This window comes from Leptopilina boulardi, unplaced genomic scaffold, assembly GCF_019393585.1.
Source record: "Leptopilina boulardi isolate dan_hultmark-lab unplaced genomic scaffold, ZJU_Lbou_2.1 LbouV2_325, whole genome shotgun sequence".
NCBI classification, from domain to species: Eukaryota; Metazoa; Arthropoda; class Insecta; order Hymenoptera; family Figitidae; genus Leptopilina; species Leptopilina boulardi.
Genome location: NW_026137891.1, coordinates 3,507,398 through 3,519,474, shown reverse-complemented (window position 1 = coordinate 3,519,474; position 12,077 = coordinate 3,507,398). Strand labels below are relative to the sequence as shown.

The 12,077-nt window shown below is 23.7% G+C and overlaps 1 protein-coding gene across 3 annotated transcripts in view; it reads right to left on the bottom strand.

Moving 5' to 3' along the window:
• The window catches only part of LOC127284696 (unconventional myosin-XVIIIa), a 98,641-nt gene that overhangs the window by 18,289 nt on the left and 68,275 nt on the right, over positions 1-12,077 (bottom strand). The window contains exon 1 of one of the 3 annotated variants that reach the window (XM_051310303.1): positions 435-583. The exons of the other annotated variants lie outside the window; for them this stretch is intronic. The gene's annotated coding sequence lies outside the window, so the exon portion shown is untranslated. Of the gene's footprint in view, positions 1-434; positions 584-12,077 lie in introns of those variants that run through there. 3 annotated transcript variants of the gene reach the window in all.

The following is a 12,077-nucleotide window of genomic DNA, read 5'->3' as shown; positions in this document are numbered from 1 at the left end:
GATAATAAAAGATCAGAGGAGGAAGAAAATCGCAAAAAAAAGCGATTTGAAAAAAGGAATTCTGCAATTTCGAAAATGCAAGTATTCTTGGAATTTTATTGCTTTTCAAAGCTCCAAAGTCCTTAATAAAATAGATGAAATTCTCGACTTTCTTCTTTCAAAAAAAAAAAAAATCACTGAATTCCTTTGATTCTTATAAAAATCCCAAACAACCGGCACAATATATATATAGATATAAAAATGAGCAACAGGTCTTCTGGCACTACTCCCAAGAGTCACGTTTCACAATTTAAAAAAATAGAAATATACCGTAATTTTCAAATTATTGTAATTTAAATTAAATGTAAATTAAATCCTAATTTAAATTTAAAAAATCGACTTTAAAAAAGGGAATTTTTTTTTTTATTTTACACAATGAAAATTACAAAACCAACCCCTTGCAACCAATATGGCGATTAGAATTCGCGGTATTCGCGACACTTTATATCCATATATATATATAAAGAGAGAAAAGAAATGGAGAACACAACAACCGGTCTCTTGGTGGCGACCGTCGGCAAGACCAATGAGAACTGACTTCAGGAGTGGCTCTTGGATTTTCAGAGAGCTCGTGTGTCAGGTGCGCTCCCCTGGTCCCCACTACACAAAAGATGCTCTCACCGACAGTGCCTGATGAGGCCCACACAGTGAGGCCTCCCCTAGAATGGGAAAGGGTCACATGGACAATGCCATACACAGGTGCATTTATGCGGTACAAACAGAATCTTTTTATCCGCGAGAGGGGTATTAAAAAAAAAGAAGGAAGGGGAGCAGGGGTACCACGCGAGATCGCGCGGCTACATCAACAACATATATATACCCAACAACCGGTCCTTTAACCATCAAGTCCGCAGTTTTCAGCATCTTCTATTTTATTTATTTTCATTCTTTAATTCTCATTCTTCTCTTTCGTTTATATCGTTTTATATATATAAAAAAAAAGAAAAATTTGCAACATTTTTTTTTTTTGGAATCTGATAAAAAAAAAATCGAGAATTTAAAAAAGTTACTCGCTGTCCCTATATTGCGAAAAAATTCGCTGCCATTTTCCTTAAAAGAAGAAAAAAAAAATAGGAAAAAATCACACACTGGCCACGCGATGTAATACTTAAATTGCATTGATGCACTTTTACCTACTACCGTGGCGAATAAAGTGGCGGTGATACATGAATCTTGCACGCGAGAAAGATGATTGCTCAACGTTTTGCTTTGTTATTATCATTGAGAACTGACAGACATAATGATACAATGTTAGCTCGTTGAGAGGAGTAAGAAAAATGGATCAAATTTTTTTTTTTCCAATTTCTTGGTGAATTGAGAACGAGAAATTTCACCAAAAAAAGTATTTTTTTTATTTCCATATCGAATAGAAAAAAGCCTTACAATGAGAATTATTAATTATTTACACTGAAAATAATTTGACTGAAATAATAAAATAAAAACAATAAAATGAAAAAAAAAAAATTATAAAGTAAATGAAATAAAAATAATAAATATTTACTACAAATTTTTAAATAGTTGAATCAATAATTTTTCCATTTGAAACCAAATAGGAAATAATAATTATTTAATAATAATAAATATTTATTTGATAATAGACAAGTAAACGATTGAATTGAATTTTTATCAATTTTAAAATGCCTTTTAGCGAACAAAAGTGATTTCAAAAGACAATGTGGAAATTATAATCGTCAACAATTACGAAACGATTATTTTAAAAAAAGATGCTTTAATAAAAATAGAAAATACCATACGGAATGTATTATTTACAAACTAGTAAAACTAATAAAAAAAATAGCCTCGAGCAAATATATAAGAAAGCGGAAGTCACTGACATTAAAATGTGAATACTTTCAACCACATTGAGAGAGAAATAACAAACCCTTTTGCTGTAAAATGTAACGCTAATCAATCCTGTGAAATCTATATTCAGTTTATAAAGACCTAAGACTATCACAACTGACATAACCATTAATTTTTCTTGAACCGTCTGTTCAACCCACTTCCTGTAAACCACCCAAAGGAAAATCGTCACGATTTATATACACGCATGTACATTTCTTTTTTTGCCCTCCAGCGTTAGCGACCCAGCAGCACATATTAATTTCCATAATTACGAAAGGACCCGCATTATTATAATAAAAAATGAAACTCAACTTGTGCCATAAATTTCGAAAGAAGGTGAAACACACATGCACTTGCAATTTCGCGTGTTTCTCATCTTATAATTTTTTTTTTTTTTTTTCTTTTTTTCAGTATGTTCATAAATTTTGGCGCCGAAACTTCATCTCACGACTTTCCACAAGTCAGCCCTGTTAAATAAGTTTGGATTAAAAAATAATTTATCGATATGGCGCGCGGGTTAAAAGAAAATAATTAGCTGCAAAAACAAAATCACGCGAACAATCCATTAAAAAAAGAAAATTAAAAATAAGACTAACGAAAAATGAGAAGAGATTCATAAAAAGCTAATTATCATAAATAACCTCGCCATGTGGTATCATTTTTTTTATAACGGGAAAAGTTATTTTATCAATTCCGTTCGTAAATAATTTATTATATAATAAATAATAAATAATAAAATGGTATCAATTATTTTATTATTCTACTATTTTACTATTTTTAATTTTTAGTTTTGTAATTAAGAGGGCAATTAATATGTAAAAATCCAAAGAGATGTACATGGAGAGAAATAATATAGAAATAATAAATAATAATAATAATAAATAAATAATAAATAAATAATAAATAAAATAAAAATAAATTGTAATATAAATTATAATATTTATAATAACTTATAATTATTTATATGTATAATTATTTATTATTTTATTTATTACTAGAAAAATTAAACGCGCGCAAGCGCGCCAAATTGAATATTTAATTGTTTGTTATAAAGAAATTAAAGATTAATATTATCAATAATAATTTAATTTATTATTGGTACAAAAGTAGACTGAGGAAATTGTAAAGACCTAAAAAGGTGTACAATGAAAATAAATTTATTTTATTAATTTAATTTATTAGAATATTATGACATATTAAATAATAATAATGAAAATTATATGTTTACAGGCCTCGGATTATACGACTTTTTTCGCCTTTTTTCTTCAAAAATACAACTTTTATCGACTTATTTTAATAAAATGCGACATTTTTTATTTTATATTTGAAAAAAAAAATGTAAATAAAATACCTTTTTTTAGTATAAAATGTAGATCTTCTTCAATTCAATCATTTAACAAATTTTGAACTAAAATGATTCTTCACTAAATTAATTATTTTAAAAAATTTTAATGAAATACATCACAAATTCAATTATATCAAAATTATTTTTCAATTAAAATTTTTATGAAATTTAACAATTGTTTATAATTTAAAAAAAATATCACAATAAAATTGAATTATTTTTTAAAAATTTCAATTCAAAATAAACTAAAATTCAATTATTACAAGAAATTTGAATTCAAAATCAATAAAAATTCAATAATTATCAAAAATTTTCAATTTAAAATGAAATAAAATTCGATTATTTTCTAAAATTTCTATTCAAAATTAATTATTTAAATTTTCAATCAAAAATGAACTTAAATTAAATTATTATCCAAAATCTCAATTGAAATTCAATTATTTTCTAAAATTCCAATTGAAAATCAACTAAAATTCAATTCTATTCAAAAATTTAAATTCTAAATTAATTAAAATTCAATTTTTTTTAAAAATTTCAATTCAAAATCAACTAAAATTCAATTATTTTCCAAATTTAAATTCAAAATCAACTAAAAGTTAACTAAAATACAATTATTTTTCAAAATTTTTATTGAAATTCAAATATTTTCATAATTTTCCAAAATTCCAATTCAAAATAAACTAAAGTTCTATTATTTTCAAAAATTTCAATTCAAAATCAACTAAAATTCAATTATTTTCCAAATTTAAATTCAAAATCAAATAAAAATTAACTAAAATACAATTATTTTTCAAAATTTTTATTGAAATTCAAATATTTTCAAAATTTTCCAAAATTTCAATTCAAAATAAACTAAAGTTCTATTATTTTAAAAAATTTCAATTCAAAATCAACTAAAATTTAACTAAAATAAAATTATTTTCCAAAATTTTAATTGAAATTCAATTATTTAAAAAATTTAATCAATTTAAATTAAAATCAATTTAATTTAATCAATTACTTTCAATTCAAAATGAACTGAAATTTAATTATTTTCTAAATTTAAAATCAAATAAAATTTAATTATTCCAAAAAATTTGAATTCAAAATTAATTGAATTTTCAATAATTTGAATTTAAAAGCATCTAAAATTTAATTATTTCTAAAATTTTCCATAGAAAATTGTTTTTTTTGAAATTTAATAATTTCAATTATAACTCTAAGGAAATTCAATTATTTTTAACTACAATTATACAACTTTGTCAAAAATGAGAAAAAAAAATTGTCAAAATTTGACACGTCATAAGATTACTATTCAAAAAAACACGTAAAATCAGAAAAGGGCAACTTCAAGGTAGGACAGTAGGAAAGACCAAGCATTTTATTATTATATAATAATTGATTTGATTTTTAATTTTTGTTTCGAGTTGGATAAATATTTGAAAATATTAAAAATAGCTGTCATTAATATAATAACTATTTAATTAATAATATTCAAGTGACGAGATATTTCTTACCGTCCAATAATTAAAAATGCAGGAATCTGAAAAAACACATGGAGAAAGAAGTTATTAAATAACTTCAGTTATTCAATATATAACTTTCGTTTTCTTATATCTTCAAATATTCCGAAAGTAAAGAGAAGTCACCACAAAGGATCAAAGTGAAAGCTGCTAAATTTATCAATAATTATCCCCTAACTGCACTACTATAATTAATCATAAAAACTGTCATAAGTTAAAAAAAAAATTATTTGCCAAAAAAACCCACAAGCAGGAAATTTATAAAACCGGAACTGATAAATCTTTTCATAAATTTCAATATTGATTTTTACATTTTATTTATTCAAAAAAAAAAAAAAAATAAATAAATAATCAAGAGATTAGAAGAAAATTAATATACAAAAAAAATAATTTTTTTTTCTATTAAAAAAAAATTTTTTTTTAAATAATTTATGATCAAAAAGGGGGGAAAATATTTGGCACTGAATATATTTGACAAGGAATTTTACAATACAGTCAATTTGACGACTCGTCACTCTCGAAAATATTGTTCAATGTCTCGGCCAATGGCATGTATATATAAGAGTTACTTTCTCCGTTTAAAGACGAGAAATAAACAAAATCGAATCTTTGCACGGCAGCCAAGAGGTGCGCCTGAGAATTTTCGGTTCAGCGAATACGCACAAAACACTAAATCAACAGCAACTGATATAAGCTCGTAAACACGTTTTCACATTTGCACAAAAAAAAAAAAACAGAAAATAAGAAAAAAAAACAATTTTTTTCACACAGGTAAAGCGAAAGTAGCTTTTAATGATTTCGAAAAAAACGCGGTCTTTTAGTGAAAAAAAAAAAATGTCAGGTCAGGCAAAATTCACCTTTCAAGTATAAATAGAGATAAAGTTGTGTGTCCGACAAAATATCACTTGATTAGTGAAAAATGCCGTCTGGTCAGACTACATTCACTTATAAATGAGAAAAATAAATGTTCAAATCAGACAAAATTGGAAAAAATAATAGTTACTATACTTTTAATTTCAATTAATTGTAAAAAAAATAGAATTATTTTAATTGATATAGTAATAAATAATAACGGTAGTTGCAATTTATAGTCGATTTTGATTATTAGTCTAGACAATAATAATGAAGCTGTCTATTCTAATATTAAGTCATCTTTCTTTTGTATTGTATGATCAAACATTTTAATTTTGATAAATGATTCTTTCCCGAGGAACTCATTAATTTTTTTTTAATTCAAACGAAGCTTTTCGTTTTCTCATTCACTCTTTTGAATGCCGTGTGCGTGACATTTAAATTGTGTCACTCCCATCGGGAGAAAAAGGAAACGAAAGTTCATAAAACGAAATTTCACCCAAAAAAAATAATTATAATATTCTAATAATTTCATAAATAAAATTAAAAAATCGAAATTACATAATAAAAATAACAAAAAATATAATAAAATAAATACATGAAAATTGTATAATTGAAAATATGTAATTTAAAATTATATAATAAACTTCCTATAATATTGGAATAAAAATGACTCAATAAGAAATTTCATTGTCATGGACAATATACTGATCGAATTTTCCATTATTGTCTGATGTTAAATGAACTGTATACGATGACTTGCAGCTTATTCGTGCGTTGAGTAATTGCATTAAACAAAAATCCCACGTGTTTTTTTTCTGCTTTTTAATTTTTTTTTTCATTCGATCTTCAATATATATATATATATATATATATAAGAGGACGGGGATATATTTAACGAGACACGATCGTTGCAGACGAAAGTCCAACCATTGGATGATTTTCAAGGCGCACTCTCTAATCATAATGATTACGTTGTGAAATGACTGCAGGGCAATGATCTGAAGACGTAATTAGGTCGGTACGAAGGAAAAAGGAATCGCTATGGATTCCTGTGAATTTTCTTTTTTTTTCCCTTCCATCCCATAACAAACCTTCAATAATCTGACTTTTTGACTCCCAGACGGTAGAAAGAAATTTTTTTTAAACACCCGCAATAATAATATATAACGATTATAAAATCAAAATAATAGTAGAATTTACCATTTGGGCTGTAATTACTGCAGTGAAAAAAAATAATTTTTATGTCATTCAAATAATTGGTTACTTGAGTATTATGAAATAAATATTTATTTATATTAAGTAATAATTAATTGTTAATTATTAATGATAATAATTATTTGTATTAAATAATTATACTATTTGAGTTAATTAAAAATATTATTTGTTCCAAGGACAGAAATTATTGGTTTAAATACAGTTTAAATAAAAATTATTTGCTTCAAGTATAAATATTTATTTGGTTCCTTTAAATATTTATTTAATAATAATAAAGTAGATTATATAACCAAATAAAATTTTTTTCAACGTATGTATTTATTTCACTAGACTTATTTTAAACTACAATGAAAAAAATTTATTTTGTTCAAATAATCGGTTACTTGACTATATTATCAAATAAATATTTACTTGAACCAAATAAATATTTATTGGCACCAAATAAATATTTAGTAGAACCAAATAAATATTTACTGAGACCAAATAATTTTTATTTAAATTAAATAAATTATATTCGAACCAAGAATTTACGTATTTGAAACAAACACTATTTAAATGACTCAATAATGATTCAATAAAAATAAATATTTATTTTTCTTCAAGTAACCGATTATTTGAATCAAATAAATTTTCTTTTTCAGTGTAACTTTTTTTTACAGATAAAAATTTAAATAACATTAATTAATTAATAATTATTAATTAATATAATAATTATTTATTATAATGATTATTATAATAATAAATAATTAATTAATTAATAATAGATAAAAATTTTAAAAAGAAATAATAGGTATCTGTTATTAATAACTATGAGTTAATGAACTATATTTTTTAAGTGACGAAACATTTCTTACACCCAGAGAAATATTTTTTTTTTGAACCAAATATAATATATTTGAGTTAAAAAAATCTATATATTTGTCTCAGTTTATTTATTTGGTATAAATAAAAATTTTAGTTAGCGTAAATAAAAATTTTATTTGCCATAAATAAAATTTTTCATTTAAATAAATATTAATTAAATTATTTAATCAAATTTGGTTCTGAGAGAAATATATATATCAATTTTCTCGTTGTTGCATCTGATAAAAAAATTTTTTCTCAAATCTTCTAATAAACAATTTGTATCATGAATTTCGAAACTTTACTAAAATTCTTTTTTTCTCTATTTAGGATCAAAAAAAAGAACTGAATGAACGGATTATTTTTGCGAAAAGAATTTTGGGGGAGTTAACTTTTGAGTTATCAGAGATATTTCATCACACAAGGATATACATCCTGATGGGACATTGCTCTGTACTTTGAGACGAAGATAAATTACGAGAAAGAGGGCGCACAGGAAGAAGAAAAGAGGATCATATCGAATAAATAATGATATACAAGCGTCGTCATTTCGCTATTATATGCAGCACTTAAACCGTTTCCACAAGCATTTAGATGGAGCGCCATATTGCTGCGCAATATATATATATATATATATATATTTCAAGCTTCAATTTTCTATTATAACCGTTCATTTATCACTTATTATTATTTCAAATCTTTAAATTGCTTCTCATTTTCGTTTCCAATTTGAAAATGTTATCAAATTTTCGAGTTATATAATTTCACAAAAAAAAGAAAAGAAAAAAAAATAGGTACAAATTTTTAACTATAATTTTGCATAATAATTTTTAATGAGGTCTACTTACGGTAAAGAAGGTCTAATTGCAGTGTAACGTTAAATAGAACGGTACTCACCTGAAACAAATAGAAACAATATTTTCATTAGTAAAGACAATTATTGAAAATTTCTCATTAATTTATTGAATTATGAAATTTTATTTAATTTATTATTTTGTTATAGTTTGTATATTTATTTATTTTTATTTATTTATTTATTTTTTTTTTTTGAAGTTTTATTATCTTAAGTTTGTGCTAATGCATTTTTATAATATCAATAAAAAGCAAGTCAATCGCAGAATTTCTTTTATTCGATAAAAGTAAAACATAAAAATTTCATTACCAACATTTGATTGAGCCATTAATGTTTATATATCAGTGTCTTAAATCACTTCCGCTGATGGGTATATAGATAAAAAAAAAAAAAAAAAAAACCATCATCGATAACAAGTTTCTTTTTTATTGTTAATATTTAATACTATTTTCTCGAGAAATTCTCTATTTACCAATAATCAGAAACCTTGGCGCATGATTGCGAAGATTCTTAAACTAATTTTATTGATCGTGACATCAAGTATATACTTATCGATAAAATTTACACTTTATATAATTTTATCTTTACTATAAAATAACAATTTAAACATTTTATATACTATATATTTTATATATTTTATATATTTTATACATTTTATATATTTTATATATATTATATATTATTGAAAATTATATTATTTTTTATCACATTGCTATAATATAAATTTTGTGAACCAATTTCAAAGAGAAAATTGAAAATAAATTATAATTAAAAAAATCTTTTTTAGATGAAAGTTATAAAGAAAAGTGATTCCCATGGGAATAACAGAAATATAATTTATACTGACATTAATAAACCTCATTTTCGCTTATAATTTCTAATTGATTGCAAATAAGAAATTTGCCACGAAATATAATAAACACACAAATAACACCTATTTGGAATTCGGTCGTTTGGAAAATTTTATGTATCTTCAAAAAAAAATCAGTGAAATCTTGTTTCTTGTTAATGTGTTCAACAATAATTATTATTAATTAAAGCGTCTCTATATTAACGCTATATGAAACTCGAGAAAATATTTTTTTTGTAAAATCAACACCTCTCATAATGAAAAAATTTTTTTTTTAAAAAAACAGTCATAAAATGCAACTGTTTATATTTTTTTAATATTAATTTACACTAGATATATTTTTTATAATTAAAAATAATAAAACTACAGTGAAAAAAAATTTATTTCATTCAAATAATCGGTTATTTGACTATTTTTAAATAAATATTTAGTAGAACCAAATAAATATTTGTTTGAACCACATAATTTTTGATTTGAATTAAATGAATTATATTTGGACAAATAACTTCTATATTTGAAGCAAATAATATTTAATTAACTCAAATACAGAAATTATTGCTTCAAATTCAATCGAGAATTCAGTTTATTTAATTCAAATAAAAATTATTTGGTTCAAGCAAATATTTTTTTGATAATAGTAAAATAACCTATTATATTAATTAAATAAATTTATTTTAATTGTTTAGTAAAATATACAATACTAGAGTAAATTTTACTATACTCCAAATTTAGTTCAGTAAATTTTACTATACTCCAAATTGAGTTCAGTAAATTTTACAATACTTTAAATTGAGTTCAGTAAATTTTACTATACTCCAAATTAAGTTTAGTAAATTCTGCCATCACCTAAAATTAATTTGGTAAAATGTACCAACTAAATCGTGTTTATTATATAAAATCTTTTAGTTCAAAAATTATTTATCACTTCCTATTTTGTTTAACTCTTGAAAAAACGTAAAAAAAATATATAATTTTCTTCTTGTTTTGTGAGAGACAATAATGATTTTATATATAGAGAGAGAAAAATATTTACGGGAATTAGGAAGAAAGCGGAAAGACTTGATGCGGATTTTTCCTACATATTAGAGAGAATTATTCAAACAACCAGGAAATAATCTTTTTCAAAGTCGGCCGCGTATCCATTCGTCAGATTTCATTCCATTTACCTTTTATCTTCTCTCGATTTATGTTTATTTTGCTATTACCCACGTGCTCTTGTGTGCCATGAATTATGTATGATATACATTTATATATATATATATATATATATATATATATATATAGACACCCTGCGAATGGTGCTTTTGCGTCAAGGAAAAACTTGGAAAGAGAGAAAAAAAGAAAAAAAAAAAAGAGAGACCATTTCTCACGAACAATTGTAACTTCACCGCATTTTGTTAAACGGAAACGCATCTCTTCGTCTACTGAGATCGAACTTCCTGAAAATGCATTTTTCTCATGTTACACTCTGTGGATGACGCGGGGAAGACTCGGATTACTCGCATAAGAATGTGCCATTTTCCCCGGCGGATATTGAAAAAGTTTCAGGGCGAATTTCCTCAACGGGAGATAGCTCATGTCTCAAGGAAATCGCTATTTTGTATAACTCGTGCGCGATGCACTGTATTCAATTTTATTTTCCTTTCATTTTGTTCTTCGTTCAAGAGTATTCGAAAATTATTGTCAAAAAAAAAAAAAATTTATTTTCTTTTGTAGAACACAACCAGGAGAAAAATTATATTTTTCTCAGAGCCAAATAAATTTTTACTTGTTTTAAATAAATAATTATTTATTTATAAAATTTATTTGCAACAAATAAATATTTATTTGAAACAAGTAAAAATTTATTTGGCTCTGAGACAAATATAATTTTTTTCCTGATGGTTGTGTTCTACAAAAGAGAATAATATATTTTTTATCTGTTATTAATAACTATAAGTTAATGAACTATATTTTTTAAGTGACGAGACATTTCTTACACCCAGAGAAATATTTTTTTTTAAACCAAATATAATATATTTGAGTTAAAAAAATCTATATTTGTCTCAGTTTATTTATTTGGCATAAATAAAAATTTTATTTGTCATAAATAAGATTTTTCATTTAAATAAATATAATTAAATTATTTAATCAAATTTTGTTCTGAGAGAAATATATATCAATTTTCTCGTTGTTGCATCGGATAAAAAAATTTTTTCTCAAATCTTCTAATAAACAATTTGTATCAAGAATTTCGAATCTTTACTAAAATTCTTTTTTTCTCTATTTAGGGCCAAAAAAAAACTGAATGAACGGATTATTTTTGCGAAAAGAATTTTGGGGGAGTTAACTTTTGAGTTATCAGAGATATTTCATCACACAAGGACATTGCTCTGTACTTTGAGACGAAGATTATTGTTTTAAATAAAATATTTACTATAATAATTTTCTCTCATTGAAAATATTTATTTACTACAAAAAATATTGGTCATTTTTAATTATAATAGTATTTTTTGAAAAATATTAATTTTATTATTATTAATTTTAATTATTATTTGTTTTTATTTAAATTAAATTACTGAAAAATTCATTCCAAATGTACATATTTTACCAGTGGAAATTATTCTTTAAAGAGAAATACAAGATTCAAGGTGTGAAATTAGTGACGACTTGATTGTTAATCCCAATTGGCTTTCCTTTAAAGTTACAAATGAATAGAGGGAATTTAATTATTCGATAGTTTGAGAGTAG